Source organism: Cyprinus carpio, chromosome A5, assembly GCF_018340385.1.
Source record: "Cyprinus carpio isolate SPL01 chromosome A5, ASM1834038v1, whole genome shotgun sequence".
Taxonomy (NCBI): Eukaryota; Metazoa; Chordata; class Actinopteri; order Cypriniformes; family Cyprinidae; genus Cyprinus; species Cyprinus carpio.
Window position 1 is genome coordinate 8,149,803 of NC_056576.1, and position 27,130 is coordinate 8,176,932.

A 27,130-nucleotide genomic window follows, 5' to 3' on the forward strand; every position below is an offset into this window, starting at 1 on the left:
AGTCAGGCACAGATATAGCAAAAAAAAAAGGACAGTGTACGAGGAGGTCTTCGTATCTGATGGAGTGGGGCCAATTAGCAGTCCTAATTAAGGGTCTGTGACATCTGAATCAGCAGAGCTGTTACAATTGGCTGATTGGTGTTATATTGCGCTTTCTGTAGCGTTCTGGGAAACTCTCCGAGAAAATACTAGAGAACAGACGAGTCACGACTCCAGCTGAACACCCACCACATTCTCATTAGAGGAAGCCTCTGCCACCCACACAGGGGGGTGATTATCCGCCTCTTCTTCCTTAGAGCTTCTTCTCTTCTTGTACTCTTTACGGAGAGCTTTCTTTCTATGTCCTCTTCCTCCTCCTAGATCCTCTCATACATTCCCCCTTTCAATTCAGCTCTTTTTTTGTGGTTAAGATTCTCTCGATCTCCCTCGCTGTATCCTAAAGGGAGCAGTTAGTCGAGAAATTTTGGAGTTTGATCATTTTCATCTTACATTCTTTTTATGTACTGATTTATATATAACTTGCAAACATTAAATAGCTGCTAGCAAATGAAAAAGAAAAAAAAAAAACATCTTATCAGCAGTGAGGAAAAACTGAATTAACAGAAATTAGTGATCCTCACTAATCACATTGTAAGAAAAGCATTGGCCCTGAGTCCTGTGGGAGAAAGTTTGATGCCTTTATCATTTTTTTCTCAATGTGCTTCCCATGTATTAGTCAAAAGATGAGAAAACACCAGCCTCAAGTCAAATCATGTATATCAAATCAAATTCTATTTCTTGAGAACAAATTTCTCTGTCAGCTCATGGATGGGAAGCCAAATAAATAAAATAAAATAAAAACAGGTGCTGACTTTGAGGAAGAAAGCATGAACAAAACCATCTATTATGAAAGAAAATATGGCCCAAACTGCAATAAATGCAGGTTACGTTTTATCACTTTGATTTCCAATGTAAAATCTGAGTCCTGAAGCAAAACCAGTTGAAAACCCAGTTTAATAATCATACTTTCTCCCTAGGTTGACACAAATAAAGATATGTGCCCTTCTATAAGAGGAAAGCCAAGGAAAGAAAACCTGAGCCCTGAGGTAATCAGACAGTTTTATTATAAAAAGTTTCATCATCTTGATTTATACTAAAGCAAAAACAAAAGCTTCTTTGGTAAGCTGTCAAAGTCATGATGTATGATGTTTTTGTCTTTCATTTTTTATGTAAGATGACATTAGATCGATTCACTGTGGTGTTGACATTGGATTCTTGATCCCCAACATGTCTCCCACCAAACAATCCCAATTTCTTTCTTAGGACAGAGCAAGGTCAGATCGGATAAAACCAGAAACATCCATACAGAGAGTCCTCATCAATGGACCAGACACCAGTGAAAGAAAAACATTACAGTTCACTTGCCTTTACACAGCTAGAGTTCTTTAAAACTGTGTTCAGCTATGTTCAAGGAGGAAGTGAACATTTTAGATAATATCCTTTAAAACATTGATACTTTCTTTACGTAGGCATTATATCCAGCATTAATCTATCTACATATTGTTTCCAATTGTTTGATCACTTTACAGATTAAAATTGTATTATTATTATTATTTATTTATTTATTTATTTATTTTTTCAAACGGTTTGTTAGTAGCAAGTTCTAAAAATGACATTTAATTTAAGTTGGTTTAAATGTCAATTTGGAGCTCAGAGATATATATAGCCATCTGGGCCATGGTTCAAGTAATTTTCGACAGCATGCATTGTGTTAATTTGATCACATTTTTGTACACGACTATTCCCCCTTGAACTTATTAATGCTGATTTTACATTTTAATGAGTGCTACTCCTCATGCAGTGTCCACTCTATAGTACGTGATGTGAATGTGAGTTGCTGGTAGTGTTGTGATTCTAACCAAAGGTAGTCAATGACTCGGGCCATTATTTTCACAATCGGGAAAGAAACAAAAGGAGAAGGAACAAGAACAACAAACTATAGGAGACTGCAAAAAACAACAGATGCCCACAATGAGCAATTGTGTGAGTGGATTAAAATTAATAAAACTCTAGTTTAAACGAGTACAAATATATTCTTAAACTCATAACATTTGAAGAGAAAAAGCACAGAAAGGGGACAAGGATGAATCATTCTAGTGTGCACGTAGAGTGCCTGTGTGCATGCACACTATCAAATGGAGTATATTTTGAAAGGCAGTCCATTCGGCTGTGTGAATGCTAACGTGTAAAAAAGTATACATCATGTGCACTGTATATATGCCTTAGAGTACACATGGCTTTAGCCTTTGAATTTCTTTTTTTTCTTTTCTTCTTTTCTTCACTATCCTGGAAGACCTAGACAGTACTTGAAGAGAACCAAGATCTTCTAGATCATTAATAGAGAGACGTCTCTCCTTCAAGCACTGGCCCACTCAATTCTCAGAAGAGATAAAGTAGAGGCAGAAAAAGAACAAAGAGAAGCACTTTTCCTACCTCCTACCTTCCTTCTTTCTTCTTTTCTCAATATTCTTATTCCCCACAATCAAACATGTATTCTTCACTCTCTTGGAGCACCACAAACTGAACCTTTGTATACATCTTAAAACTGCTGGGTTGAAAACAACCCAATTTGGGTTATTTTGGCAACCCAGCGCTGGGTCAAAAAGGGATGAACCCAGCGCTGGGTTATTTTAACCAAACAAGTTGGGTTATTATGTTTAATCCAGCATACTGGGTTGATTTTTTTATGGTTTAAAATTACTACGTTGCTAGACTAAAATGAACCCAAATCGAGCTAGGCATTAAACCTACAAATATTGTTCATTTTAAGATCACTTTTACACACAAATAATAGCTATCAAAAGGTAAATATTTATTAAAAACAAGAGAAAACAGTCAAAAAGTAACATGCATGTGAGAAGAAATGCAGAAAAGTATGGCATTGACAACTACAGAGTTTATAAATAAAGCACTGAACATTTGTTGAATATAACTTTTAAGATCAAATTTGACTTTTTTGGTAAATGTTATATATTGAATAAAAATATACAAAAACTGCGGTGGCCGAGAAGGGCAAAACAGATTACAAAATGAAGACAAAATAAATTACAAATGCAAATCTAAAAAAACTAAATAATTCAGAAAACACAACAGTAATTCAGAAAACATTATAACAAGTCAGAAAACACAATGACAAATTTGAAAACAAAATAACAAGTCAAAAAATACAATGACTAATCAGACAAACCAGAAGAGGTAGGTATAGTTTGAGACACCGCCATTGGTTTGGGATTACTCACTGCTGACTGGACGAGACATCTGTCAATTAAAGTATACAAAAAGAACCAGTCGAAAAAAAGAGTCATGGTAGAAAGTTTGGAGATGGTCTTAAAGTAGCTCGGTTTAAATGTATTGTATGAATTGCGCATTCAGTGGAATAAAAAATACGGAATGTCTATTTACACTTGGTGCAAATTACCTGCCTTATTAGCATTTTGGCATCAGTATTTTGTTAGCTTTGGTGGTGCAGACACTTAATTATCTAACAAAATCATTTTGACCAAATACAACCTATTGAAATCCTACCTTTTGCCGAACTTTTTTTTCTTCTATATATTTTATTTACAAAAAGAACTCACCATTAACTGACGCATCCAGGTCGCACACACTCACGATTATATAACGCAACTCGCGATCGTGAGTAAATTTGCTTTCATCTTTGCAGGACTGTGATATAAAGAGTGTACAAAGTAACACATCTGTAGCAATAGTGTGAAAGTGCATGGCACATAACGTGTACAATACCAGTATAAACACGGATATCTATTGGTATAATATGCGTCACATTACTAAACTTGCATCATCGTTTTCAAAAGCTTCCATTTTCACAGTCCACACTACAATACGAAAACGTCAGTCTCAAATTTATCCACTTTGGAGAGCGTTTTTAAAAAGCTCCGTTTTCCTTGATAAAAACGCCGTCTCAGTGTGGACGGAAGGCCAAAATGGAGAAAAAAAGATGCATTTTCAAACAAAAACGTATTAGTGTGGACATGGCCTTAGCCCATAAGCGAGTTGCATGCAAGTAGCCTGTAATACTTGGAGAAAGTATTCTGTTTGCTTTTCCATTGGCCTCAATTTGGAGTTGCTTGGCTGGTGCAGCATCCCTGAAAGTGTTCTACTAATTGCCATGCTAGCCAGCTAAAACCTGAGCCCTTTGTTCTACATACCCATTTGGTAGAAACAATCTTAAACCATTGCATTGCAATTATAGTCACTAATAGTGCAGTTCACACTTTTTCCCCCTTCCAGTATGTCTAGGCTTCTCTTGTGTTTTTGAGGTACAAACCAATAGCAGTAAATACATTTAATGTGTTGTGAAAAGGTCTTTGAGAACAAGATGAGATGAAAACTTTACAGATCCCCCAAGGGAAATTGACATGTTACAGTGAGCAGGTTACTCGGACTACAGCAATAAAGCACATACAGCAGCTTCAAAAGTACTTGGACGATTCAGTAACACTTAAAAATCTGTGAATGTCACTGAGTATACTATAAAGCAAATCGCAGCTGCTTGATTGCTTGTATTATTGCAAAATGTAATTATATCATCAACGACCTAATCTGCAAGTTGCGACTATAAGGCATAAAGATATTAAGTTACAAACACTAACATCATAATTTTTTTGTAAAGCTCCTTTGAAACAATGTGCATTGTGAAAAGCACTATCAATAAATTTGCCTTGACATGTCCATAGTTAATGTGGTGATCTGTGTTAACTGGATGCTGATGAGTGTGTAGACTGGTTAATTTCACTTAAAACACAGAGTTGTGACATGATTAAGCTGTACTTGTATAGCTGAATTTGTTTAGTCCAGTTTAAGAAGAAAGATAAACGGACAAACCTTCTGTTCCTAAAAACCAATTACTTGTGGCTTGAATTACATAGGCTTATTTTTCCAGTCTGAAGCAAAGAATTGGAGGTTCTTGAAACGCACAGGAACTGAGGTCTCAATGGCGTCCTCTGTCTAGTTATTATTTTTTTGCATCTACAGAGATAATTTATTGAAATTACACTGTGATAGCTGGAATGGAATACTCGTCTGCTCCCAGCCAAATCTCTCATTACAGAAAACAGATACAATCGAGCATTCGCCATCCCTAAAACTGGCTATAGCAGATTTTATTTGTGCCTCTTAGCGTTGTAATTAATGGTTCAATTTCCCAGGCCTTTGTTAGAGAGTGTAATTACTTTAGGAAATCTCTTTATAGTTAAGGCGGTCCCTTATGATTGTCTGTCCCTCTTTCTGTCTCAGAAGTACTGAAACTTTTTCAGGCACATATTTTGTTTCACTTAACAGCTTTAAAGGAAGAGTTCACCCAAAAATAAACATTTGCTGGAAATTGACTCACCCTCAGGCCATGTAGATGAGATGTAGATGTAGATGAGTTTGTTTCTTGAACAAAACAGATTTAGAGAAATATAGCATTACTTTACTTGCTCACCAATGGATCAACTGTATTGAAAAGGTGCCGTCAGAATGAGAGTCCAAACAGCTGATATAAAAAAAAAAACATCACAATTATACACAAGTAATCAACACAACACATTAAAAACCAACAAAATATGTTTAGAACGGTTTTAGACTGTTTTCACTTATGAACAGTGTGTATGAATATGTCTCTCCTGATTCAGACGAGACGAGAAAAACTTTTTCACTGGAGAAAGCAATATTATGAATTGAGGACATATTTGGAGTTAAAAACACCTTGATGGATTTGTTTATTCCAAACATACTGTGTTTTGCTTCAAAAGATGTGATAGCCTGGAGTTACATGGATTATTGTGAGGTTTTTTTTTTTTTTTTTTCGTTTTTTTTTTTTTCGTTTTTTTTTTTTCAGCTGTTTGGACTCTCATTCTGACGGCACCCATTCACTGAAGAGGATCCATTGGTGAGCCGGTGTTGTAAGACTAAATTTCTCCAAATCTGTTCTGATGAAGAAAAAAAAAATCATTTACATCTGAATGGCCTGAGGATAAGTAATTTTTCAGCCAACTTTTATTTTGGATGAACTATTGCTTTAAATATGGTGGTTTTCAAATAAAAGCCCTCAAAGGAAAAAGACAAATCCTTCTCAGGAAGCTTGCGTTGCTGTTTTGCTGATGACATGAATGGCACATCTATTAGAAGCGTGAATGGGAAAGAAAACAGTATTTGCACAGCGTTTCTAAGCTGCATTTGGCTTGCTGGTTGTTTGCATTCGAAGACTCTTTCTCATATCACCCGTGGTGTTGTAGCGGGACCCCAGAGAATCTGACGGCAGTCACATGAGCAGCTTCTCTCCTCCCTGGAGGTCCAATTACTGCTGGCTTTAGAGCAGTGGTCAGGCTGGAGAGAGGCTGAGTGCTCCGGGTCTGCTGCAGCTCTGATTAGTCAAACACTGCCCAAGAATTAGAACATGATCTAGAACACGGTGATCTTTCAGACAGTCTTTGGTGACTTCAAGGATGATCATTTAAAAAGAAACGAGCAAACTCTGAATAGTGAAAGAGGCCATGTGCTTAGAAATTAGTAAATGTGGCAAGTATTTGGAAAATTATGATATTAACATCCTCGTTACTTTGAATTTTGTGATTTTTATTTGATTTTGAAAATTATATTCAAATAATTATGGAACGATTGATTGATTGAGTCAGTGAGTGATTTACCTCTGTGCTAAAAAAAAAGAGCACAGCTAATCACCAGTATACAATAGCTCCAAAAGTGACTTAAAAATGTATTTACTATTAACAAAATATGAATCCAAGCATCATATGAAACAAATAATGCACAAGCTTTTCTCAACTTCTTAGCGTTCAGTTGTTTCAGTGTTGTTTTAGTGTTACTTATATGCTATTATATTTTTTTTTATAATATTTTGAATTAGCTTGGTTGTTTTATTATGTTATGTCTGTTTTAATTAAAATGTTATTAACATTTAAATTTATTACATTTAATTAGTAATTTTATGTGCTGCATTTTTTAAAAGTATTACTATTTGTTTATTTTTTTTATTTCATTTATAGTTTTAGATCAGTTTTAGTTTTCATTTACTAATTTTAGTGCTTCATCAAGGCAACATTTTATTTAATTAACATTTTACTTCAACTTTGTTTCAATGAATACAAATAATAAAAAAAAAGAGTAAATAAAAAATGAAATGACGATTCGGTACGGTTCTAAAGTGTTTTGACTGATAGGCAGCAAAATAAAAAATCTCAAAATCTAACAAATGTAACACATTGCGGCTTGATTTTGTTTATTAATGTTCACTTCTTTTGACCAAAACAACCTATAATTATTCACAGTGAGGAGTTTAAAGATTACAAAACCAAGCTCATGTAGTTGTCAGACACATGTTAAAAACTTAACACATTATTAAAAAAAAAATAATAATAAAATAAAAAATATATATATTTATATGGGTGCATTTTTTTTTTTTTGGACTTCAAATTTCAGGCTACCATCCACTAACATTATAAAGCATGGATTAGCCTGGACTTTATTTAATATAACTCCAATTGTATTTGTCTGAAAGAAGAATGTCATATACACCTAGGATGGCTTGAGGGTGAATAAATCATATGGAAATTTTCAATTTTGGGTGAACTATCCCTTTAAAGTGTGCTTGTGCTATCAATCGTCAATGCCATTTGGTTTGTCATTTTGTGATTTAATGCAGTGATAATAATAGATTATTTAGTGCCTTGTTTGAATGTCCATTTTATTTTATTTTATTTTATTTTTATTTTTTGCTGAAAAACAAGATTGTACACCTTGACCAGCACTAAAACAATCTTATCCAGCCAAGACATACATGTAAATTTATTCTGCTCTTTGCTGGATCTGTAGTAATGTGTTTCATTTATGTGAACCGATACCTTCTTTCATGCTGAGCTGTACCTGTACATTTGTCTAGAGGCTGAAAGACTCACATGTGTTCATATATTACATTGTGAACATCAGGTGTAAAGGTCAGTACCTGAAGGTGCTGGATCTTTGAATGCAGTCCATCAGCTTTTCTGTCATTCTGACATTAGCTCATAACATCCATCAAAGCTGCTCCAAAGGCCACAGCACAAGATCTCACTGACTTTTAATGTCCTCAAGAAGGGCAGGATGAGACTGTCTGCAGCACTGCAATGGAAAATGATAAATCTCTCCTACAGTCTTGCAGACATTTGACTAACTTAGTTCATTTACTACTTATTATTATTTTTTTAGCTGAATAAGGTGTTGTTTGGATGCCACCAACTGCAGTTCTTTTTTTGCAATGTTAGATGATTAGACCGCATGCAGCAAAGTGCTAACTCATTCAAATAATGACACAGTAGTCTCGGTAAACATACACAGACAACACAGAAGGAATTACTGGAAAAGTATTGTTTAGGTCAGTATTAAATTCAAAACTAGCCAATATTTGTTGTTTAGTACCATATAAACATGACTTTATTTTTAAACATTTAATTTATAGACATTTCTCTCACTTCCTTTCACCATCTTGAATGTTACATCCTGGGATTGCGTTACACAGCAAAAAAAAAAAAAAAAAAAAAAAAAAAAAAGATTTCTCAGTATTTTTGTCTTGTTTTCCAGTACAAATATCTAAACATTCTCAAAACAAGATACATTTACCTGAGAAGTACAAAAAAGGATTTCCGATATAAGCCAAGAGGAGACTGGTTCTCCTTTGCTAAAGTAAGTAAACTTTGCTTCCTTTGCTCCTGTTAACAAACGTTGGTTTTCACGAGACTCACCGGCGCATGCGCAATGCCGACCTCATACATCATCCGTTGGCACAAGCTAGATTAAAGTGAATATTATGTTTTTAATATGGATATTTTTCTTACAAAAATGAATAGATTTTTTTTTTATGGATGGGCGCTTTTTATTTCACTTCTTTTGGACTTATGCATGCAACACACGCTGAGTGGCATTAAACAGCTTGGATAACCAAAGGCAATTTTTTATATAACTCTGACTGGATAGTCTGAAAGAAGAAAGTCATATACACCTAGGATGCCTTGAGGGTGAGTAATTTATGGGCTAATTTTAATTTTTGGGTGAACTAACCCTTTAATGGATCATTAGTTAATATATATTCAAAGAGTTAGAAACGTGAGATAATGTGCTTGGTAATGTTTGCTAATTAACCTATTAAACATTAGATAATGTTCAAACAAATCATTATTTCATGTTAAAATTTAAGTTAAAATACAAATGTCATTAAACTTTCAATTCCATATGATCAAGCATTTATTGAAAATCTACAAATGATTTTAACAGATGTTATAAAATGATTAAAAGCTTGTGTTAATGTGCAACACTTTTGCTGCTATTGAGATGTGATACTGGTAAGGTTAGGGACATGTTTGGTGGTATGGGTGGGTTTAAGGTTGGTTAAAGGGTCAACAGTGTACAGGGGTCAATTTGATTATTATAAGGGAACACGGTTTAATCTGTTTATATTATATTGTTTTGATAAATGAACAAGTATTTTCTTTAAACAAAATGTTATTTATAATTCAAGGAATATCTATCCTGTTTAAATGATATACTGAAGAGTAGTATACTAATATGAGTGTTGAGGCAATACATTTTTATTTTATTTTTTTGCACCAAAATTACAATCTGTTATGTCTTTAGCAAGCATTTAGCTAAACTTAACAAGCAACCCTTTACATAAACCTTGTTACATAAGTCCAATGCCCATAAAAATACTACATGATTAGTAATAATCCAGAAACATTTACTAATGATGAATAGTTTCAACTTTAGATTGGTTACTGCAAAAACATGAACAAATGATTTATAATGATTAGTAAAGATGTGTGAATAGGGTAAATTCAGGATTATCGGGACAGTTTTTGTCATCGAGATGACTGTTCATAAAGGTATTAATGATTAGTAAACATTTATAAACATTTGCAAATGATGAATAGTTTCCACTTTAGATTGGGTACTACAAAAACATGAACAAATAATAGATTATTTGTTAAGATGTGTAAATAGAGGTCTACACAACAAACAAAGACCAACAAATGAGGATCATATGAACTTAATGTTTACTAACATTTGTAAGCATTTCAATTTACATTAAATAATCATATGTTAATCATTAGATAATGTTTAGTAAATTCATTAGTAAACATTAACAAGAACATTATCTCATATTTCTAGCTATGTGAATATACAGTATATTAACTAAAGATTTGTTAAGCATTATATAATGTTTGTTAATGATTTATAAATGAAAGATATTATAAAGTGTTACTGAATTGCCCTGTAATTTCAAATGAACATTGAATATTGGATATTAGATTCTAGGTCACATCTCACTTTTCTTTTCTTTTCTGCTTCACAGTCTGCAGGTCTTCACTCAGGTTTGTTGTTGTTTTTCCATGTTATTTTGGCTTTCAATCTGAAGAAGTGGGACAACATTAACAGCAAGGCATTTGAATTATTTAAAGTGAAATGGTATTTATGCTCAAAGGGACATTTTATTTTTCCTTCAAGTCATCCATCTTCCTTCTAACTGGTTTTGCCTGAACCACTGAGGGTAACCAGCCATTCATCCAGCTATAACCATATTTTCAAGGGAAGTTCACAGTTGCTTAGTCCTTTCACACATGCATGCTCATAAATAACATTATACAAGTGCAAAAAATCCTGCAAACACAACAATACATGTATGACCTATCAGGGAAGCATTTTAAAAGCAGTATTAAATATTAATGTATGAAAATGATTACTACTGCTTTTCAAATTTATATTTTGCGATGGAAGATGGCAGTTGACTCCACAGTTCTTGAGATGTCTGCTAGGGGAATTTGGTAAGAATGATGTGCACCTGCTGTTTGTGTTGTTTTAGCATCCGATTCACTAAAGAAATTATGCAAAAACATGGCCACAAAATCTGAGCTGAACTGGTTGGAACAGCACAATTGCCCATGTGTTGGGTTGATGTGCTAGGTTGAGTACCTGCTTTCCTCAGTCAGGAGTTTTATGAATAATGACAATAAAACTCAAGATGCATCACCATTCCAGTGCATTTAGTGCCTGTTTACACTGAATTGCAAGAGCTGTAAGATGCAGGTTTTTGCATTAAAAGTTGTGCAACTTTTTAGATTTCCCACTCTTAGGCCATGTTTACACTTTGCAGGTTTGGTTTGATTACATCAAGCTATTGCTCTGTTAGTGTGGTTCATTTAAATGAGTAAAAAATAAATTTAAATTAGTGTGAATGCTGCCATCTCAATCTTGATCAGCAGCAACAAGTGGACAGAGACACCCTGAAAAGGTGGATTTGGGTCTGCTTCTAAAATAACTCTGGTGCTGTTTGACTGATGAGATCAAATACATCTAAATGGATCAAAAACAGGATGTGATTATGTCCATTACTGTTCAGTACTGGCGTTGAATCTGTTGTCTCCTTACAGCAGATGTGTGCAATGGAACAATTACCCAGGATGCTAGGTTGAGGACCTGCTTTCCATGGTCAGGAACAGTGCAAAATTGATTGCATCATACGAACAACACAGAGTTTTATGAATAATGACATTTAAAACTCAAGATGCATCACTATTCCAGGATATTTAGTGCCTGGTTAGATTAAATTGCAAGAGCAGTAAGATGCAGGTTTTTGCATGATATGTTGTGCAACTTTTGATATACCTTTTTAGCGTTTGTTTACACTAGGCAGGTTTGAATCAGTTATAACGGGGGGTGTCCAATCCTGTTTCTGGAGGGCCAATATCCTGCAGAGTTTAGCTACAACCAAGTCAAAACACTCTCCTGGAAGTTTTGTTGAGTCTGAAGTCCTTGATTACTTTAGGTCAGATGTGTTTAATTAAGGTTGGGGCTGCAGGACAATGGCCCTACAAGAACAGATTGGGACACCCCTGAATTAAAACAAACTCTAGTGTGATTGCTCTGTTAATGCAGTGCCATCTGAACCTTCCTCACATAGTGGGCAAAGGGAGGAATCCTGTGAGGCAACAGATGTCTCTGTGCCTGACTGAATCATTTCAATCAGATGGACTGTCTGGAGATGGAGCCTCCACTCATCCCAGAGAGAGACCTGTCGCAGGATTGAATATGCTGCACGAATGAGGTCACCCAGAATGTGAGTGGTTAGAAGAAATATAAGTTCCTGCTGGCTCCATGAGGATATGACGGGCCAGTTGTGGCATACGACAGGAGCGACTACTGCCCTGGTGCCTGCCCTCATTGTGCTGTCCATCCGGATTAGCAAGTGCTTGTCCTGGATAAACAGATGAGAAAAACGCACTGCTGACAACTTTTTGGCAATCAAATGCCTGTGCAGGCTACATGCCATTGCATGAAGCACCTTAACCTATCCTGGGAGCATCCAATGTTAGAACAGTGCTTTTGGACACTGATCTTTTTTGATCACTGATCACCCACCCATAGAAACAGAGGTCCTTCCAAGGATTGGAATGGGACAGCACCTCATATGAATGCCACGTGGCGCGAGCCATAGCACCATGCTCATCACAGAACTCAGTCATACAGGCAATGCTGAAGCGGTCTTATACTTTCTCAGAACCCACATCCCCGTCAGACTGAGCCACAGGTAGCGCTTCTGGGCCACTTATGTGGACATTGCCCTCCCCAGAGGCTGTGTCCGGACCATAGCCCGGAGGGCATAGTCAGTCATCAGACAGAGTTCCTGCATGCTTCGGGTTACGACCACCCTCGTGCAGACCCTGGCCTATTTATACCCAGATATCCAGTGTGTGGACCAGAGTATGTGAGCGGAGAGGAGTGGGAGCGGAGCGCGGAGTAGATCTGTGTGATTTTGACTGGAGTGAGGAGCGGATTTTTTAAAAGTCGGGGTGTCTTGGTTTTCACTCGCTCCATCCCGAGTACAATTCATGCCAACGGCCCATAATATAAGTGCATATTTAGCAAGAATTCATGTTAAACATATTTAGCTAGCTTGATAGAGAAGGATTACTCAAATCAGAAAGAATGTGAAGCTATGATGATGGCAGTGGAGATGAGTGCGAAGTTATAGTTCTCAAGGAATCTGTTTGTTCCTTCTAGATATAGATACTTTCAGCTGAAAGCATGATTTAAACAAGTACTACAACACTTATTTACACGCAGTCGCTCTCTCAATAATGCATTTAAACAAATGTAATTCAGTGCTACTTTATCTGTAGGCTATCCGATTTCGAATGAGCAGAAATCTGTAAAAAAAAAAAGCATTGATCCTTAGGTAATGTAAGGGAAACGGGTCAATTTAGCTCAAAGGGAATCATTTAAGATTTTAAAGGGAATTTGAACAGAATCGCTGTTTCACGGCTGATCACTGAAACGGCCAGCGATTCACTGAACGAGCCGTTTAACATCCAAATCTGCGCTGGATATTAATATCCAAAGTATAGTGAAAACACTATTAATTAGCACAGTAACAAGATCGGCAGTTTAAGACATTAAACTTGTAAGCACAAAACACAAGATACTTCTCTTTTCAATATGAATAAGGCTTTATTAGATAAATCTAAGACATATAAACTAATCTAACACATAAGCACACGCACTCACACATTCACACAAGTTGCAGGAAGATAGAAAGGTAGGAAAGAATGAGTTTAAGAGGATGAAAATGTGAAATCTCAAGTTTACAGCAATACGTGAAATTGCATAGACATGAACAACATTAAATCACTTAATTAAACCTCGCACTGAGTTCCTCAATGAGGTTAAAATTATATTAGATAAACACCAGTACAGATGTGAGTCTGGAGGTTACTTGCGTTGCCTGTTTAACGGGGTTCCCTTTGTTGTCGCTGAAAAGGGGGTTTCCCGAGGTTTAGATTGGCTGGAAGTTCAGTAGTCGTTGAAGTGACGTCTTGGGAAGCCCGTGGTTGGGCGTTGGCTGATGATGCGGAGTTGTGGGCTGGTTGAAGTTTCAGAAGGGCACGCGAGGTCAGACTCGGAGACACGGCGTTACAAAACTTAACTCAGAACACGAACTCTCAACGGAAAAGAAAAGAAAACTAAAGTAAAAAGAATAGAATTACAGTTTGACGAGACTAGGTGGTGTTTCTTCTCATCGTGGCTAAGTAGCAGCAGGCGTGCAGGCCGAAGCACGCTGGAACCGCGCTCAAAGAACGCTAAAAGTGATGACAAAGCATGACTAAAAACCAGGCTAAAAGCCGGCATGACTGATAGCAAAAGCTAAACGCAAGCTCAAAGCTAAAAGCATGACTAAAAAGCTTAAACTACAAGCAAAGCTAAAAGCAAAAATGTGATGGTGTCCTGAGTATTTAAACTGGCATTTTGGCCACACCTCAAATGTTGTCTTGACCAATTAGATATTGTCTTTTCTCTGTGTGTTGCAATGTTTGTCCCACCCATTCATAAATCATATGTTATCTTATCAAGCACGTGGTCCGAATTTTCCCGCTCTTGCAGGGTATAATTTGGACATGATTCCTATAACCAAGAATATGATACATTTGACAAATAACTGATGGTCAGAAACGTTTCAAGCAAGAATATTCGAACACACACATACTAAAACATGAATATGATCCCTTAAGCTATTCAAGAGTTATTTAAAAAGACATACACAATAAGAGTGATTAGAAACATTAAAGTCAAATGTGTGGGTTACAGGTATAAAATGGAGTTAAGCAATGGACTGATATCCATTTAGAAGTCTTTTTTGAGTTCATTTTGGCGCATATATGCATTGGAAGGCATTCTCTGTGCCATTCTGGGGAGTAAGGACATGTCCTGTGAAGACCAGAGGGGTTAACAGGTCTCCTTAGGAATTTCAGTCTGGTTTTGCTAGGTGGGGGGAAGTCAATCCAAGATCTTGTTTACTCTCGTGGCTTTACATGTGAGGGTCAGGCTGTCCATCTCTTCGATTACTTGCCCCAAATTAGACAATCTCTTCTTCGAATTGAAATTGTCAATAATTGTTCTAATGGTGTTAATGTTGAAAGCTGTTCTGTGAAAGAGTTGGTTATCAGACTGTGGTGCTGGGAGTTGATTTACAACATCCTGCCTTTCTGTGGAATTCGGCTCATGTTTCAACCAGGCTCCCGATCGAATTTTTAATTTGTCTGGTTCACGCTACAGTAAAATAATTGACAAAAATGTACTGTTATTTTCATCTCAAACTAAATTTGCACCGCAAAAAGAAGCAATTATATCTTTTAATGCTGACAACCCTTTTATTAGCTTGTCATGTGGTAAGAAAAAATTTGCACACATAGTGTTCCAATAAGCCACTTGTTATTTTATTTAATTTTTTAATATATGTTATGAACAGAAATGTGCTCTTTCAAACATACTGAAATACATAAGACATGGAGTGAAGGCGGAGCGGTGTTTCCGACATCAGTGAGCAAGGAGTGGCATGGGAGCGGGAAATGGTGAACCCAGAGCGGAGCTGGAGCAGAGTGATTAATTTCAATATGTGTACAGTAAATGCTGCAATCTGAACATTTTGCTCCCACCAAACAAGTAGATTGGGACACCTTGAAAAGCTTCCAAATGAATTCTGGTGTGGTTCGGCTGATATATGAACGCAACATGGACCAAGAACATCTAAACCAACCAAAAACAAGACATGATGTCATAAGATGTGACCCGTAAAATGATAGATTGCTTAAGCATACCTGGTTCTTCTCATCATATGGAGCTATTACTGTTGGGTACAAATGTCTAAACAGCATATCTCAGTGTGCGCAATGTTTTGATTCCTTTACATGTTTTATAAGCTCTTAATTTCTTAGGTTCAGACCAAAAGAAGCAACAGAACTGAGCTAAACACTGTGTTTGTTTAAAAATATAAAAAAAACCTAGATATAAAACTTGTATGGGTCTGGTGCCTGTACACACAGTGAGAGCCTGACAATACTACAATATTGATTCAGTTTCAAGTGAATGGAAGAGGGAAATTTAGACAAAAGGTGAGGTCTCTTTCTCTCTCCATTTCTCTTGAATATAGCGGACATAACCAAATTTAGATGGTATGATACAATAACATCATCTTGTCAGGCAGTTCTCCATCGAATCGCAGCTATTACATGCTCCAACATAAAATATGAACATAAAATGTCTGCTACAATTTTATCTTGCCATTTGCAGCAATTATTTCTGAAGAAAAACGAAGGAATGTCGAATTACCCTTGCCAGTATGCAATCAACTGAACAGATTCAGTCTCTTCCAGTTTTTCTTTGTGATACATTGTGCATTTTTATTCATTTTTATTTCAACAGGTGTGTGCGGTTTCCATCTGTAGCCAGTTGGATGTTTAGTGTGGAGTAGTTTACGGTTACTCATTAGGGAATCACATTATAATTGGATCTTGTTGAAGTTAACATGAAACAATATTCACAACAGGAGTGGGAAACAATCAGAATTGAAGAGCTGGCTCACATTCAAATCATGAGCTGGAATGACAAGAAGAGCAATTCACTGAATTATATTTAAATAAATTCAAAACAGGAGTTCATCAGTCAGGAAATGAGCAAAATGAGCCAAAATTAACTTGATTAAAATCGTGTGCTCTTTCATTAAATATAATTTGATTATATACACACTACTTGTTCAAAATTTTTGCTTTGGTAAACTTTTTTTTAAATGTTTTTGACAGAGGTCTCTCATGATCCCCAAGGCCACATTTGTTCGATCAAAAATAAAGTAAAAACTGTAATATAATAAAATGAAATTACAATACAAAATAAAATATTACTATTTAAAAATAAAACAAAATTCAAAAAGCAAAGCTTACATCATCACAACATCATTACTCCAGTCTTCAGTGTGGCATGGTCCTTCAGAAATCATTCTTATATTTCCCGATTTGCTGCTCAAGAAACATTTCTGATTATCAGTGTTGAAAAGTTCTTTCTGCTAACATTTTTGATACATTTTTGGGGGGTCCTTTGACGTATAGGAAGTTTATAATTACATTTATTTGAAATAAAAAATATTTTGTAACATTCTTTACTCATATCAGGTTAATATATTTTGATGAAGGATTACAAAGACTAAGAACATTTAGTTCAGAATAACATGTAATGTTGAATTGTGTACAAAAAGACCAGATATGTATTAATCTAAATAAAGGCTATATTTCATTTCATGTTGACTTTCAAGAAGATATTCTGAATTTGATGAGTTACTGTAAGTGTGTCCATCTTTCTCTTCCCGTCACTTTTTCTCTTTGTGCTGATCTTCAAATAATTTTAACATCTTCTAGCCACCTGGGGCATGAGAGGAAAAACCCAGGCACAGAAGTTTGAGAATAAATTATGTTTTCATAATGAATTTAGATTCCTTGAGAAATGCATTGAACATGCTCTTGAGCTTATAATGCATTTATCATATCTTAAAGCAGCTGTATTTTTGACATCTTGCAATGCATAGTTCATGTTCAGGCTATATGATTGTGTCTGTGTGTGGACATGTAGTGTTTCTTTACAAAGTGGCAATGCCAACTACTGGCCCGACATGTGTAATAGAGCATTTTTAGTCATTTTTGCAGATCTGCATGAACGGGGAAAACTTCTCTAAAATGCAAAGGAAAAACTTCTCAGTTTTTAATACAGTTGCTGTCTTGTAAATGTACCCTTAGACAAATTTAGGTAAACCTGCTGGTAGATACTGGAATTGCAACAATTGCATCTTTCTTCTTTTGAAAGTCATTTAACACAGCTGTAATTCATAATTGTTAAAGTACATTTTAAAGACTCTTGTGGACTTATATTTGAAGTAATATCGGGACTGTCCTTGTTTTTGTAGGGCCATCAGTCAATAAGCATCATGATGTCACATTCCAGCAGCTCCAGAGCCATTCATTATTTAGTGTTTAAACAGAAAAATGACACACATTCATTTTGAATATTTTTACACAGATTAGAGTTTAACAGGTGCAACATTTGTAATGTTTGATCTTGAATCATTGTGACTACCCTAATTCCATCTTACTTCGGCATCATAATATAAATATCTTCTCTCTCTCTGCTGCCTACGGAGGACTGTCACTGTTTAAAAAAAATCATCCTCACCTCCCAGATAGACAAAATCTCTCCTCAATCATCTGAGACCTGTCAGAGGCTAAAACGGCTCATTAATAGCTAAATGAATCACATAATAAAGCCCCTGGCATACCACCTCATGCACCGCTATACGTTCACGTCATCTTTATTGATCAAGCTCCTGAGGGTTGATATACAGCCTCGATCTAATTGTGTTCAGTGAAGAGTTTATGAAGTTTGCAAGGGAGAGGCATCTATTTAAGGCTGCTTGGCTAGAAAGCCACGTGATGACCTGTCAACAAATCCCTGAGATGAAATGGTGCCTCTGTCATTAAAAATAATAGCAATAGAAGAGTGGAAATAGGGGGAAACAGCCTTTTATATTGTATGAATATCTAGCTTGCAAGTTAAGGGACAGAGGCTACAGCGATAGACGGGGGCAGGGATGAGAAAAAAAACACCAGAAGACACAGCCACAAAGTGCTAATTAGAGAAATTGAACCCTTTTTCAGAAGCCACTTTTGAGCACAAGACTAATTTAAAAGGAATCTCTCATTCCCACTTTCTCACTCCCAAAATGCACTGCCATTGGAAATGCATGGCAACACATTTCTGACGGAAGGTGTTTGCCAACTTTGTGAACAATGTCAGTACTGCGAGGTGGCAAAGGAGCCACACTTCAGATTTTTTACTTCTGTCACATTGTTGAGACTTCTTGTTCAACAAATAGTACAGAATGTCTTACTGTAGATTTGTATACCTATTTGCAGGTACACTCAAGAATAGGGCTAAGAATGAATTGTATATGGGAAAACATGTAGAAAACATAAATACAGTTCTAATGACAAATGATTAGTCCTCTTTGATAACATAGTAAACAAATTTGATGTAGTTTTTAATGTTGTTTTACAGTGCACATTCTTCTTCTTCTTCCTCTTTTTTTTTTTTTTTAAATAACTACTTTAATTGACTACTCTCTTTGATTCACTAAAACGAACCGGCTCATAAGAGTCATTTGTAGGCGAATCAGACTACAGCTGACCCGTGCAGTATTTTTATTTATTTATTTATTTATTAATTCAATAAAAATAACCAGCTCATAAGAATCATTAATTTGCGAATTAGTGAGACTACATGGGTTGCGCTAAGTGGCTATGAATCCTTAGAAAGAACTGTCTGGCTCATGAGAGTCATTTGTTCTGGAATCAATTAGACTATTTGCGCGACATGGATTTGATTTACTAAAACTCACCCAATTCATAATATTGAATATTTGGGTATCCACTGAACTACACTGGTCGCACTGTATGGCTCTGATTTACTAAAAGAACCACCTCAAAAGAGTTATTCATTTGGGAATTAGTGATACTACACCGATCACCCTGTTTGGCTTTTATTCACTAAAGAACCGCTTTAAAAGTGTCTTTCGTTAAGTAATTAGTGGGACTTCACTGGTCATGCTATGTGGCTATAAATTACTAAAAAGAACTGACTCACAAGAGCAATTCGATTGAAAATTGATTGATTACACTGATCCCCCCGCTGGCTTTGAATCACTTAAAAAAGAATCCATTCATAGTCATTTCTACACTGGTTTACTTTTGATTTAGTATGAAAACCTAACAAGACTATTGGTCACGCTGTATGGCTTTAATTCTTTAAAATAGGAGTCATTCATTCGGGAATCAGACCAGATTCAGTATGTAGATTCAGTAGTGACGCAGAATAGTAGTGCGGGAATTCTAGCTGTGTCTAGCTGGACTATTTGGCATTCACTATATAGGAATTAGTGAACCATTTCAGACACAGCATCTGTTGTTTAGCACACTTGTCAGTCTGCATCGGCGGAAAAGCATGAGAGTCGTTAGCTGTACCGAACGGCAAGTGTTTTAATGGATGGATTCCCAACACTACTCAAAGAGTGAGTTGATCTCACTCAGGGCTGGAAACACTCAACCTAAATTGTGCCATATTTGCATCATGATCCAATCACCTGCACCGTAAACATCACGTGAACTCCTTGGAGCAGAGAGAGAGATGAGTTGTTTGCAAACCAAGCCCCTAGAAGGCAAGCCTGCAACCTTTAGCCAAAACAGCTAACGCTAACGCTTCCGCTCAGGAAGTACGTGGAAAAGGAGACGAGAAGCGTTTTTTTTTTTTTTTTTTTATGGATGTCAATGGAAGAAAGGGTTCACTATGCTGAACAAACAGCTTTTTAGAGGAAACAACTTATCATTTAATGAATCTTCAACATGTTTTACACTAAACAATACTTTTGGACAGAACTATTTAGTTTACAGTGAAAAAAAAAAACTAAAACGTTTTATAAGAGAAGTCACTGACATTTTGCGACAGGTGGGATTCAGCTTACGGCTCTTCTCATTCATTCCTATGGTAATGGTAAATGGCAACTGATGGCAAATTCCAAATTGCTGTTTTGTGCCCTTAAAAGGCACTACAGGAAGGGGATGCCATTTGTAAGGACGTTCCAAAAGAGCCCTTCCAGAAGTCCGTTAGCGAAGGGAACATGCGATGGTCACTTCACAGAAGTGATTTCTGTTTGTGATCATGTGATCTTCAGTTAGGAAATCTTGCGATGCTTTTTAAAGCAAGGTTGGGGTTGATTTCGAGTTCACATACAAACGTAAATATAATAGGCCAATTGAATTTCTCTATTTTAATGTAAGACAAAATATTTTTCATTAGTGATAGAAATATGATTCAAGACATTAGTGTAAGTTTAAGCAAGTTTAGTTTGAAAAAGTATAATAGTAAATAAGACACAATTAGACAATATTTGAATAAAATAATGATAAGAAGAAATATTTATTTGCAACAACTGATGGAGTGCTGAATGCTGCATGCAGCGTTGTCAGTGTAACATTTGGTCAGTCATTCCCTTTGACAAAGGAGTTCCAAACGCTTATACGAGAGAGTAATGCCCTGCACACTTTGCCTTTCAAAGCAAGTAGGGCATAGGGATGCTCACTTCCGTGTGGAATTCACCCTGAGTGTCACACAACTCTGAATGAAATTCAGTGACTTCAAGGCTGTAATGTGATTGGTTACGAAGGCACACACGATCCAAGTTAACTGTTTCACTTTCTCCAATAGTAATACAGAGCCTCTCATCTCCCAATAGTAAACCAGTCTCTGGTATGCAAAGGCTAACCAGCTAAACTTTGACCTCCAGGGTAAAGCAGTCACACTGCCCATAAAAGCATCATGGCAAAGTGTTAGAGCATATGAAAATACAAACCATGTCCCTTAAAAGATAAACAATGTTACAGAACAGTTTATTTGAATCTTGAAAGCTCATAATTGCAAATTCTTTTTATGAATTATTCATGAATTAATTACATTTAAAAGTTGTCTGTGTAGCAAATATTGTAAACTACTGTCCTAATACATAACTATTTAGCGTATCTATATTATAAAAGCTTTACATATACTGTGTAGTCCTATTTATGCATGATTATTAAGAGTGTCTCTGTGGAGGTCTTCAGAGAAGCAATTAGAAGTTTCCCTGAGGAAAGTCAGCAGGAGGGACAAAGACATATTAAGAGAGTTGGAAAGATCCAGCCGCTTTTGTGATTCATTCACTGTGGTGACCTGGAAGAGAAATTGTTTACTTAGTTAAAGTTGTTAAAAACCTTCCCCGGCCTGCCAATATTTATGTCATAATGCCTCTGAAATTATGTCAAGCATAAGGGAGGTTTGGGTGACCTTGTATTTTCCTGGAAAAGTACTGAATTGTGAGGTAACGGAGCATCTTATTTAATTGGAGTAGGATCAGAACTGACATTGCAAACTTGCCTTTATAAGAAAAGAAAATCTAACTAAATAAAACCACCGCATCCATTTCCCCATCCGAATTTCCCCTACAGCGCATCTATGGCGACATTAACCATGAAATTCAAGTCAGTTTGGTCAACGGCCAACAGATGGGCGACTGAAGGTGGTAATTATCTTTCATGACAAGTTTGCATATTTCCCTGCAAGCTCTAACAAGGCGCTAAAGCTCTTTTGCTCAGAGGCTCACTGAGACAAGTTCACACTAACGTCACATTAATTGGACATTACATTGGCTCATCATGACTGACCACTCAGGGTGTGTTTTATTTCACACATCCATTGTGCTGATGAAACTCGCAGTAGCCCAGCAAACCCTGGAGTATATTAGTGTTTTCGAGGCTTTAGAATGTATTGTGATTACATAGATGCTGATCAGTGGCATGATAGCATGATAAGTTTAGAAAGAAATTTTGTGATTATTTTTTACCATCTACATTACTCTGTATAATATACACAATAAGTCCATATGATTTGTGCGCTATATTTATTATTATATTCCCCGGGCACTGCTTCGGGTGTGTGTGTGTGTTCACGGTGTGTGAGTATGTGTGTGTGTGTGTGTGTGTGTGTGTTCACTGCTGTGTGTGTGAACTTGGATGGGTTAAATGCAGAGCACGAATTCTGAGTATGGGTCACCATACTTGGCTGTATGTCATGTCACTTTCACTTTTCACTTTTTTTTAACGCATTTCTCCAGATCTGATGTTAATAACAAGACCAATAACATGCAACATCATTGATGTCAAACCTGATACAGTGGGTCTCGATTTGCCAAATTTAAACTGAATGTGATTTAGACTTTTTGCTATAGATATTGGATTGGTTTCCATACACAACAAAAAAATACAACAATTTTCATCAAATTAAAAAATGACAAAATGCTTTTAATAATATTTTTTTATTTTTTTGTATGGCAGTCATTCAAGACAGATGGTTTTCATTCACTGTTCACATCACTTAGCTCATGCCCTAGCTACGTTGAGTTCATTGCACAAGAGGAATGTTGAAAAATATTTGTAAACATTTCAGTTTATTGTAGGGGTCTCTACTGTGATGGCAGAATACCATGTCAGCTGATTAATTTTGCCTTTTTTGCAGGTGTGAGGAAAATGTTTTCTGATTGGATGTAATTTACTGTGACATGGATGAGTTGATGCAAGTTGGAAACAGAAATACAGTAAATGCAAGTGTCGGCTTTAGCCTTATCGACTCAAAAGACCATTAGAATGACATTTGCACAAATATAACACATTTTAGAAATAAATGAATATGATTTGTTTTCATTATTCAAAAACAATGAAGAAATACATGTCAGTCATCACTATTCAGTTCAGATTTAAAAAAAAATTCTGGCTGTGTTGCACCTGCCACTCTTATTATAATAATAATAAAATTTCTGTCTGTGTTGCACCTGTTATATTAGAAACGAGAGGCTGAAGTTTATATTTAACAAGGTCTGTGATCACTTAAGTTTGATCTTAACAGTTTGAGCAACACATTTAATCACAATTTGTTTTGTGATCTTGTCATGCCATGTAATGCAGCTTTGCAAAATGGCTGTTATTGAACCATAGTGTGAAGCAAAATTATATTACACAACAGCAAACTTGCCTCGGTGAGCAAAGTTTCTTATTTCATAGAGGTTGCTGTAAAGGCGAAAGAGTAAAAAATTGGCCATTTAATTAGTGTGAGGCTGTAAAATAGTAATGAAATACCAAATTACAAGTGTTTTGGTACAAAAAAAATATATATAAAATTACTAAATGTAAGCATAGCTTTGGGGAAAAATGCATTATATGACCCCTTTTAAGATAGATAGATAGATAGATAGATAGATAGATAGATAGATAGATAGATAGGTCTATTTTCTTCTTTTCATGCTTTCATCTGCTTTGTATTTACAGGTAGACATCTTGTATAACATCTGAAATAGAATACAACAGTGTAGAAAAGAAAGGAGACAAGCCTTGCGTTACCATACCAAGTTGGGTAAAAATGAATTATCCCTTTCAAATGAGTTTGTCGTATCTTATGTGTCAGCAGCACATTATGTTGGAGAGAGCAGCTGTCACAATGAGGATCTATTGGGAAGAAAGCGGCAAAGATTGAATTACTTTCCTCTCTGAAGGCTGACTAAGAACATACCAACAGAAAAAAAAAAAAACAGTTATGAAACGACACTGAGAGATAAATATAACTCATCCCTCCTTAAAAATATATGGATAATCACTAAAAGAAACTCTCTGGATAATTACTAAAATAATTTATTTTTTCTTTTTCTTTTTTTATAGAGGTTTTAATATGAATAGATCAAGAAGTCAAAGCACTGAGATCCATAAAGCATTGCAGTAGCTACTTTTATCCTGGACCATCAAAACATCGGACTAGCCAATTCTTTAAAAATGTATTCCAGCACAAACATTTTGAAAGCATTTTAAAAGTATTTCATCTAGTGATGTACACACACACACACACAGTTCAGTTTACTATGTAGAAAGTTCTGCCAGTACACACATTTTGAAAGCATTTTAAAAGTATTTCATCTAGTGATGTACTAAAATTTTTTTTTTTTTTCTGAAACACTAAAACCAAAATTAGACTTTTTTGTTAGCCAAATTGTGAAATGGAAAATAAATCTTATTTAATAATCAGTTAATTTATCACATTTAATAATCAACACTAAAAAAACGGTAAATAAACATTTATATTGTACATAAGGCAGTTTTCTTTTAAACTTTTTAATGATATAACAAAAATGTACAAATTTTAACATTTAAATGGTGTCTAATCACTTCATGACATATTTATCAAAACATTAAATAATCAAGACAATAGGTTAAGTTAATAAGTTACCAATAAAAACATCTCCTTTGAATAAAGGTACAGTTATTTATTTATTTTTTTTTACCTCCACTGAAGACCACACAAGGCAACCAATCAGGTCAGTGCTATGCTTTCATTAAGTTAATGAATATTAATAAAACAAATTAAATTAACAGTCTGTCACATCTTATGAACACATGCAGAATAATGTATCATAGATTAGGCAGCCAATTACCTGTGGAATTCTGGGGCGGCCTCTCATCCCCATGGGCTTATTAATGCTGCTTGCATCTTTGAGGCACAACTGATCATATTAATGTTTGTACACGATAAACTGTGTCAAAACAGGTCTCTCTTCTGTTCATGCATATCTCAAACCTTCAAAGCAAAGTCTCGATCTCAAATTTCTCGGTGGACGTTAGCAGGTGTTGTTATCTATCAGGGGCCAGATGAATGGTGTTTTTACAACCTTGAATTTAATCTATATGCAGTTATTGGCACATGACTACTGATGCATGAACAGAAACTTTCAGAGCTGAGCAAAGCATTCTGTTCTGCACATTTAGTTGAGAAATGATGCTTGTCATTTGTGTTTCTTGAGGACTGTGATTTTTCTCCTTGCAGATCAGTCAGGAAGCAGTTCCAGAGTCCAGACGGTCAGTCATTTTATATCGAAAGACTACAAAAAATACATGCCAATCAATTCACACATAATATTAAAAAAATTAAGGAATAGTTCATCCCAAAATTAAAATTTGATGAAAATATACTCACCCTAAAGTCATTCAAAATGTAGGTGAGCTTCTCATCCATCAAAACATTTTTAACTTAAAATCATTTCACCTATAATATGGCTAAAATGTCTCTATCCATAATATTGTTTTTTCTCCAGTAGAAAACATTGTCTTATCTGAATCAGGAGAGAAATATGCACAGATCAATTACTGTTACAAGCAAACACAGTTGTAAACAAATATGTCGGTGGATTGTGATGTGAGAGGACAACGGGACCTTTTCACTGGAGGAAGCATTATTATGGATTATGGAGTCGTGTTTTGGCCAAAAGTGACAGTTAAATTTAAACGCCTTAAAAATGGATTTGTTTCTTACAAACATGCAGCTTTTAACTTCACAAGACGTTAATAGATGGACTGTAGTCATGTGCATTATTGTGATGTTTTTATCAGCTGCTTGGACTCTCATTCTGACGGCACCCATTCACTGCAGAGGATCCATTGGTGAGCAAGTGATGTAACGCTAAATTTCTCCAAATATGTTCTAATGAAAATACAAACTTATCTATGTCTTGGGTGGCCTGAGGGTGAGTACATTTGCAATACATTTTCATTATTGGGTGAACTATTCCTTTATACACAAAAGGAGCTCCAACACTGGCAAATGCATTGATTATATTGGGAGAAATCACTTCTTGGTCCCTACATTATAATATATCTTATATTAGTATAAAACGGAAACTAAGCACACACACATAACCAAACTATTTTTTTTTTAATGGTTGCGAGTATGCAGGCTTGTTTGTTGTCCTCATCTTGGCTAGAATTGTGTGTTTTATGTCTGTAAGCTAAGTTCAGCTGTGCATATTGAAGGTTTTGGTCATTTTTTTAAAAGCTTGTGTTTCAGATATGGATGCACATAATTAGTTTTATGTGTTTCTCAATAGAATTCCTCTGTCAAGTTGCATAGCTGGTCGGTCTTAATCAAGCTGGAAAATAATACACAAGGGTCAATTTCAATGATAATTTACTTTGAGATAAATGCATACTTATCTCGTGCTCAAATTGAGGTGAACATCTCTGTACTGCAATTAACATTAGTGCTAGAGTGTTGCTCAAATGTGTAATTGACATAAACATGGCAGGTTTCACATGTCAGCTCAACCGGTCTGCACATCACAGATTTTTATTTTTATTTTTAATTTCAGTGTTTGTGAGGCAATGCTATATTAATATTGCTCAAATACTCTTTTTAAAGTAAAAAAATCTCACATTGACTTTGACATTATTAGAACACTCAGCTTTCAGAATATGATGTTATTGCTATATTTGCATACTGAATTCCAATTGGTTTTATTTCTTTCATCTATTTGAAAACGGAATATTAGATTACTGTTTATAATAGGTTGGGTTATAATAGATTAATAAAAAAAAGAAAAAAAAAGAAAAACAAACATTTACAAGGTTAAAATTTAATTTAAACATTAAACATTTTTATTAAAAATGTATATTTTTGATATGGCTTAGGGTTTAATGTATCTATTTAACCATATACATTTACAAATACACATTATATTTTAACATTTATTTATTATTATTGTTATTATTTCTTTGACATTCAAGCATGGGCATTTCCTTGATAGATTTTAAATTACAAATCTTTGTTTCTA

The 27,130-nt window shown here is 35.5% G+C and overlaps 1 long non-coding RNA gene across 1 annotated transcript in view; it reads left to right on the top strand.

Moving 5' to 3' along the window:
* LOC122142366 overlaps window positions 1–2,594 on the top strand; it is a 51,687-nt gene extending 49,093 nt beyond the window's left edge. Inside the window, exons 3-4 of the long non-coding RNA XR_006158566.1 lie at window positions 1,017–1,085; window positions 1,303–2,594. This is a non-coding gene — a long non-coding RNA (uncharacterized LOC122142366). The remainder of the gene's footprint in view (window positions 1–1,016; window positions 1,086–1,302) is intronic.
* Window positions 2,595–27,130: the final 24,536 nt, after the last annotated feature.